The following is an 8,070-nucleotide window of genomic DNA, read 5'->3' as shown; positions in this document are numbered from 1 at the left end:
ACAATAATGACTTATCTGAAACCAATTCTTGCCCAGTTTGGAAAGAGTATATGGGGAATTGTATTCAATAGCTGGAAACATCCAATAGAATTGAATTTGGTGTTAAGACAGGCTTGCAGAGTGCTTGGTAATTTAAAATTTAGCTTCATATTACAAAATCACTGAAGTTTTTTTTTTTTTTTAACTGTTTTACTAGTGTAGAGTTTCGAACCAATGTTAAAATATCAGCAATACGAAAGATGAATCTTAACTTGGTAGGGAGAATATGCCGCTGACCAGAATTTCTATGAGAACAGATGCAGAACTTAAAAGAAATTTCAATATTCTGTTTTCTTTAATTTTGTAACAATTTTTAATTTGTATAAATTCTAAATTGTATTAATAGTAATAGTAGCAATTTATATTTGGTCATAATATGAAATTTCTTGGAAGTTTTCAAATAGAAATCAGGATGATCAAGTTGAAGAACAACACAATTTTATGTCTGAATTGCACTTTACAGTTCTCAAAGCACTTAAGAATTTGTAAATTAATTTTTCCTCAAATTAAAATTTTGTAAATTAATTTTTCCTCAAATTAAAACATGAGAGAACATAAAATTCTTATTAGATTCTTATTTAACTAAAAGGAATATGGATTATAAAGCAGGAGAAATAGTGACATACAGAGGATTTCTAGGGCTTGCCTTTTTACAGTTCATTTATGCATCCATCCACCCATCTATCCATCCATCCCTCCATCCATCCATCCACTCATCGATCCATCCATCCATGCATCCATCCATCCATCCAAACATCCAACCATCCAACCATCCACCCATCCATTTATCCTTTCTTTTACTGCTATGCTTATATGTCTTTATACCTTTTCTCTTTTTGCATATATATAACCACGTGTGTGCATATGTATGTGTATAATTTTAAATAGATATACATAGAACACTTATGGTTTTTGTTCTCACAGAGCATGGTCTAGTGATCTAATGGCTGGGACATTGTTGGCTGAACATAAATGTGGATATCAATGTGCTATTTTCCCAATGATTTGGGGTCTCCCTTTGGGATTTGGGATATCCTGTGGACCCGGAAGATATCCTCAACCTAATGACCATAATGCTGGAAATGTTCCAATGAAATTACCTGAAGGGAACAAGGCCAGGCTGATATGGATGACTAGGTAAGGAAGAGACTAGATCAGTTTTTTTTTTTTTTTTTCGTTTTGTTTGTTTCTTTGTTTTCTGGAGGAAAATGTACACTTTGCCTCCAGATAACAAAACAAAAATTACGTCAGTCCAATGTATTGTCCCATATTATGCACTTTTAAAACACCTCTCCAGTCATTATTTACTCAATCAATGAGATATTTGGTTCATTAAATGAACTTACTGTGTACATGGGGTTGGCCTTATCCCTGCCCTTATGGAACTGAACTCAAAGGAGATGAACACATAAATCATGAGGAGAATGAGTAGGAGTATTGGCCATGATATTGACCATGATATGACTCTGGGATCATCTCAGAAACCATGTGCTTCATCAACCACTGGGTGCCAGAGATCATCAGTGAGTGTGGCGAGGTTTACGGAGAGGAACCACCTTCCCTGAGAGTCTCCTGAGACATGAGCAGACCTCAGGCCATCTGACCTAATTCATAGGTTGGGTCAGAGGGTCACAGGTAGGCAAGATGATGCACACAAAGGCAGTGTTTGCCCTTAAGGTTTCACATAAGCTAGCAGAAATAGTTTACACTTTGATTTGGGGACCAGACAGAACTAAAGTCAAATCTTGTCTTTACACACCTTCAGAGCTGGGAACTTGATTAAAGGCCCTCAACATCTCTGAGCATGTATAAAATGGGGAGAAAGCACTTCATCTGTCATGGATATCCGAAGTCTTGGAAATAACGCATGCACAACACTGAGCTTAATGCCTAGCATAGAGCAGACACTTACTAGACAGTAGCTTACAGCACCTGCAGATTTGTTAACCAAAGCCCCTCACCTGAGCTGACCAATCCTCACAGCTGCTGCTTCTCTCAACTCTGATCCTCTAACTTATTTTTCAGCCTTTGGCTTCTTTCTCAGATCAAATGGTCTTTATATAGCTTCCCCGGGTCACAGATTCTGTTTATCTACTCTGCTTCTAGCCTTCCTCGGTAGAAGTTTAGTTCCCTCCAGTCCCAGAGGTTTAGAAGGGTGTGATTGAAGGTTGCACTAATATCCTGTGGGCAATAGCTTCACTGGGATTGACTACCCACTGCAAAGATAATCCAATACATCTTGAGAGCATGCACATAAAACATCAGAAAAAATTAGTTTCATCCCTCTTTAAAAGACAGAAAGCAAGCTCAAAGTTAACCTACCTAAAAGATACACATCTAGTAAGGAGTAGAGTTTAGATGTCACCCTAAGTCTATATAAGAGACTTAGTACTAGTCTACTGGCAGCACTAGATTTCCAGTGTAGTCGTCTGAAAAGCACATCACATATAGATTTGTATATTACTGTACATATAGTGGACCTGGATTATATTCAAATTACACACATCAATTTTAATAAAAGAGGTGGCTCTTTGCTCCAGGGAATTTGTAATATCACTGAGTGAACAGAACTTGGAAACAAGAAAGAGGAAACAAAGCTTCCTTGAGACAAAGCAACACCCAGAAAGCCCACTTGATCCAGGGAACCTGAATATGATACTGGTGGTAGTTGTCAGGACTGGGAGCAGCAGATGCAAGATTTAGTGGGTCAGTTTTAGAATATCTGGTTTGAAAGTGGAAAAACTCAATGGATCATCTAGACTTTGGAATTTATCTCTCCTTCCCCAATTCTCCACTCCCCCAACAACAACAACAACACCTGGAATAAACAGGTCCTACATTGAGGTAGTTGATGGAATAATGTACTCTCCTTTCAGGCACCCCTTGGAGGAGGCAGATTCTGCCCTTTGAGGTATACATTACCATTCCTGAAACTGTAAGGTACCTGTGTCATTAATGGAAGGAGAGAAGGGAAGTATTAAGACTGCAAATTTGGGGTGCATGACCAGCCTGGCACTGAGCTTGCAGACTCCCAGAATCAGGGATGGGAGGGGCCACCAACAACCTTGTGGCTCACTTGCTGGGCCCTGTCTTCTGCCTGAAGCCCAGAGGTGAAGGCATTCCGAAGTTAGTTGAGGCAAAACAAAACTAGAACATCCTTCTCAAATACACGACATATATTCATCTACCCCTTGGATAAGTTACACAACAGAGGCTGAGGGTTATAGACCCAATTGTGTAACTCCTACAGTTAAAGATTTCCTGAACTAGGGGGTGGCAAAGTACCCCCTCTGTCCAAACCAAGCCCCTCCATCTGTTTATGTAAATAATACTTTATTGGACACAGCCACACCCATTCATTGATGTTTTCTCTGTGACTGCTTTCCTGGGTGCAAGAAGTGTCTGGCCTGGAAAGATGAAAATATTTACTATCTGGCCCTTTACTGAAAAAGTTTGCTAAATCCTGAAGAGGGACAATTACCAGGGTAGGTGTCTCTGCTCAGTAGACACCTTTATGTGACAATTTCCAAAGGGACGCTAACCCTGGTTAGTCTGCCAAATAAATAAAATATTACAGACCTTCCCAGTCAAAGGCACAGAGTGCAAGAAAGAAAGAAAAATAATAATAAAAGGTAATCCCATCGGATTTATCGTTTCAGCCCTGAAGCAAGCCGAGTGCATCTAAAGAACCCTTTCTCAGGAGAGTGGCGAGGCTGTTGAGAAGAGGACCCATCCACAGGAGCTGACAGGGAAACCAACTCAGGGAAGGCGGTGTCGATGTCCCAGGTCAGTGCTGGTGGGGAGACCACTTAAGCCTTAATTTGTCAGGTGTTTTCTCGCATCTGAATCATACTTACAATTGATCTGGGTGGGGTGATGGGGGTAGACTGGCTGTTAAAGAACAATTTGCAATTGAAATATGACCAATGCATTATTAATGCCAGGAGCCATTCTGGGGTAATATTTATTTACTCCTGTACAATCAGAAGGGTCTCACAAGAGAAAGGGAAAAGAAAAAGAGAGAAAGACAGGGGATTGATGGAAAGAAGAAAGAGAAAGGAGACAGGCTGACAGAAAGAAAAAGTGGGAAAGAAGAGAGAGGCTGGCTTTTTTTTTCTTTTTTTTTTTATGTGTTTGCTTTCACGACTTCGAAGTTCTCGCTAATTCCATCTGTCCACAACAGAGCCATCGACGGCGAGAAAAAGCATTTCCATATGTGCAAATTAGCATCCAGCCTCCCTTAATCTGTGCCGTGGTCCTCTGAAGTAGATGGTGAGCTTGCCTGCCAAACCCACTAATGGCATCCGAATAGAGACATTATTGGCTGGAGCTGCTGTGGAGCTATTCTCCCCTCCAACTCTGAACCGGCCCTGATCTCTTACGTTGCTTCCACTCTGGACTGATGGTGTCACTTTGCTCAATTTCCAGTAAACACATGACCTCAGCAGCCCCACTCCCTTAATGAAAGCCCCTTTCCCTGCAGACCCATGTATCTCTCTTCTAATGAGATTGGGCCCTTAGATAATGACACTGTGGTCACCCTGCCCAGTGGCAGCTCACATGGCCAGTCTGGCTTTCAGAGATTCAGAAGAATGTCTGCGGGCGTCTGCTCCAAGCCTGTCCCCTCAATAGGTTGGAAAGGAGCCCACAAACCTTGCCCAGCCTCTCACCCACTGGCAGCCACACCTTTCTCTCTTTTATTCCTTTTCTTGTCCAGATAAGCCTGGTTCCTCGTTCTCTATTTCTATCTTGCTCGGGACACAGCACTGTATTCATTTATTGCAAAAGCGTTTGTGAAATTATTAGGAAGTGCAAGAAAACGGCAGAGATTGGATGTAGTTCCTTTTCTCCTGATGCTTACACTCCACTTGTGTAGACACAGGAGGCAGGAAACAAACAGTTGGAAGCTGGAGCTGCTTTACAAAGCAAATGTGTAAGAGCTAGAGGGGAGTGTTTACAAAGGACCACCCTCAATGTATGATTTTGGTTTCCTGGGTTTCAGCCTTGGCATTTTCTCAGGATTTTGGGTTAAGCCCATTCATTTTACCAATCCTATTCTGACCCTCTGGGGTGGTTCGTGTCTATCATGCCAGCTCTGAATACAAAGAACTTGTCCCTAGTGCTGACATCCCTAAAGGATCCCAGTGAAACATTTCTGTACCTGGATTATAGTTTTCCCTATAAGCCTCTTGGGGAAACCTTCTCTTGCCCATTTACTAGGGAGTACATGAGGCATTTGGAGCAACTGGAAAGGATGAACCCTTAAGGTCATTGAGTTCCTCAATATCCTTCCGTTCCTACTCCTATGGGATTTTTCCACCCATTCTTTGGAAGCTTCCACACTGCTGATAGCATTTTTGTCATTGTTTTGTTGTTACAAAACGGAGACACCAAAAATATACTGTGGCAGAAAGTGAAACACTCCTCCCCTCTTTTTCTTTTTGTCTGTGCCCTTTTCGTTCCTTCCAGATATCAGATGTTGAGAATCAAGGAAATCAATCAATACATGAAAGTCTGACCAGTCCAAGTGCTCTTGAAGAAGGAGGTGTCACGTGATCTTGGGAGACACTCGTGCACCAGGAGGTTAATGCTGTGTGCCTCCGTCTTCTCATTGAGAAGTTGAGTCTTCCTGAAGACTCCCCTCTTCTCCTGATGCCATCTCCAGCCTTGCTTGGATTTTCAGTGGAGGGATGAGGCACAGTGCTCTGAGTTCCCTCCAGAAGGGCTGGGAAGGACCAAGACCACTCCCTCTTCCTGTGCTCCTACGCAGTGACTCACTCTCACTCTATCTGCAGGTTCTCAATTCACTCCAGCTGTGGAGAACTCCCAAGGATAATCTAGAAATTCCAGAGCATGTAGCATCCTCCTGGAAACAGGAGGATCTCAGAAAGCACAGCATCTGCTTTTCCGACCTCTCCTTTTACAGAAGAGAAGAATTCCCAAAAAGACGGATGAACGAGACGAGCACTTAACCTCAATAGAGTCTTAGGCAAAATCACATCGCTCTTCAGCTCATCAAATTCTGCCCTCAAAGTCCCGGGTGACAGACTTGGAAGAAAGAATGGAAAATATGGATTCAGGAGAGCAGCCTGTGGAGCTGAGAATGGCTGTCATGCGAGATTGGTTCAATTTATTCTATGTGGCCCTAAGGGCAGCCCTAGTAACAGCGGCTGGGAAATGGAGAGCATGATATCAGGGCTCAATATAAGGAATTATTCCCTGGTTTTCAGAGCTGTCCAAAGAGGAAACCGGTTGCCTCAACATGGACATCAAATAATTAGCGTTCTTACAGCAAAGGAAATTACAAGACAACTGCCATTTACAAAGCATGTTCCAGACCACCAAGTCCTCTTCCACACAGTAATCTGATCCTGATACCATCTCTATGAAGCAGGTACTAATTTCCTTTCACTTGTTTTAAATGAGGAAACCAAGGCTGTGCAGGGTACAACAAATGATGTAAACCTTCAGGACTCATCACGAACAAAGCCCAAAGCCAGGCTGGAACTTCTGCCTTTTCATTCCAAATGTATCATTATTATAAACCTTCTATTACCAAAGGTACTCGAGAAGACGGTGAGACAGTCACAGGGGTGCTTTTGTACAGGACTCCAGCTTTGTGTGAGGTCTTGGGTCAGAGCAAATGAATGTCCCTTCAGAAAGCTAAAGGTCTGGGGCTTCCCAGGTGACCTGATGGCCCATAACCACGTAGCTAGTGCACACACATGCTACAGTTAATGGTATTTGCTATTTCCAATTCACAGCTTTTACTGTTATGCAAAGACTTCGCATGGAATTCCTTCTACGTGAAGTATTCCTCTCCTACTTCCTATGATTCTCAATAAATATTAACTGAAGTTAATATTCACATAAATATATTTAGGATAAAATCTTAAACTCAAATAAGCTATCATCTTTTCTGTGAACCCCTCAGTCTCTCACTGCCACTCCCAAGTACCCGCCCCGCTAAACACTCTTGCCTTGAATCATCAACCCAATCTGTAATTTTTATTCTCTTGTTTATATCTTTGACTTGACTATGAATGCTTTGAGAGAAGGACCTTGTCTTATACACTTTCAACATCTTTGTCTCTGGCGTGCCATAGATACTAAGTAAAATCTGAATGAATGACTGATGTAGATGCACCGAGCCTGTTAGAAACTGCTTGCCTCGGGATATCCAAATTTTCTCTCTCCCATGTGCCCACAAGATTTCTGTTTCTGATGCAAAGGAGAGAACCATACCTGGTGTCCTCGCCAGCTTGAATGCTGGGAAGGTCCTTGCGGCTGCTAAGCCTGCCTTGCCTGGTGGTGCCAGGAATGGAACCACAGTCTCCTGAGCATAGCAGATTCCATATGCTAGCCCCCTAGTCTGCTAAATCACCAGCCAGCCTAAATTTGAAACATTTCTAAAGTGTTATACAATGTTGCAATAATGTTTTTACAAAACAAAGGCTGAGTTACTGGAAGCCATTTTTGACCAATCAGCATCTTACTGAAAGAGGAGTCCCGATTGTACCATGGGTAACACAGTGAAAAGAGAAAAAAAAAAAAAATACCACAGTCAGAGCTCAGCCAGGAAACACGTGCTTTGTAAATGGGGAAGGGATGGTGAAGAACTATGGTTGAAATGGGACTGAGGAGGGGCCAAGGATTGTGAGTGGAAAATGTTTTAAAATGAAAGAGTTGAACACAAATCCCAGGCAAATAATGCTCAGCTCTTGGGTCCTGCGGACCAGTTGTACTGAGATGAAATGGTAGATGCTACTTAGAGTTAGGAAAATGATGTAGGATCTTAGCTGTCAATCAAACTTCATCCATATGGTAATGTGAACCCTCACATGGCTTCATGCACTTGGGCTATAATAACAGTGGTAGTGTCTCAGGAAAAGGAGGTGACTGCCTTGCTCTGGTCTGTGCCGGCTAGGCCGCACTTGGCATTTTGTGTTTAATTCTGAACACCGAGCTTCACAGAGGATGTGCAGGGAGAATCCTCAGCAGGGAGTGACTGAGACTCAGACAGCATAAAAC

At 42.3% G+C, this 8,070-nt stretch overlaps 1 long non-coding RNA gene across 1 annotated transcript; it reads left to right on the top strand.

Moving 5' to 3' along the window:
- The first annotated feature begins 977 nt into the window (after positions 1-977).
- On the top strand, positions 978-7,333 carry LOC117070987. Its single transcript, XR_004432135.1, has 3 exons — positions 978-1,176; positions 3,699-3,825; positions 5,509-7,333. It is a non-coding gene; the product is annotated as an uncharacterized LOC117070987 (long non-coding RNA).
- The last annotated feature ends 737 nt before the right edge of the window (positions 7,334-8,070 follow it).

Source organism: Trachypithecus francoisi, unplaced genomic scaffold, assembly GCF_009764315.1.
Source record: "Trachypithecus francoisi isolate TF-2019V2 unplaced genomic scaffold, Tfra_2.0 Lachesis_group3, whole genome shotgun sequence".
Classification (NCBI taxonomy): domain Eukaryota; kingdom Metazoa; phylum Chordata; class Mammalia; order Primates; family Cercopithecidae; genus Trachypithecus; species Trachypithecus francoisi.
Note: the sequence above shows the minus strand (reverse complement) of the source record. Positions and strands in the feature narration are given on the sequence as shown.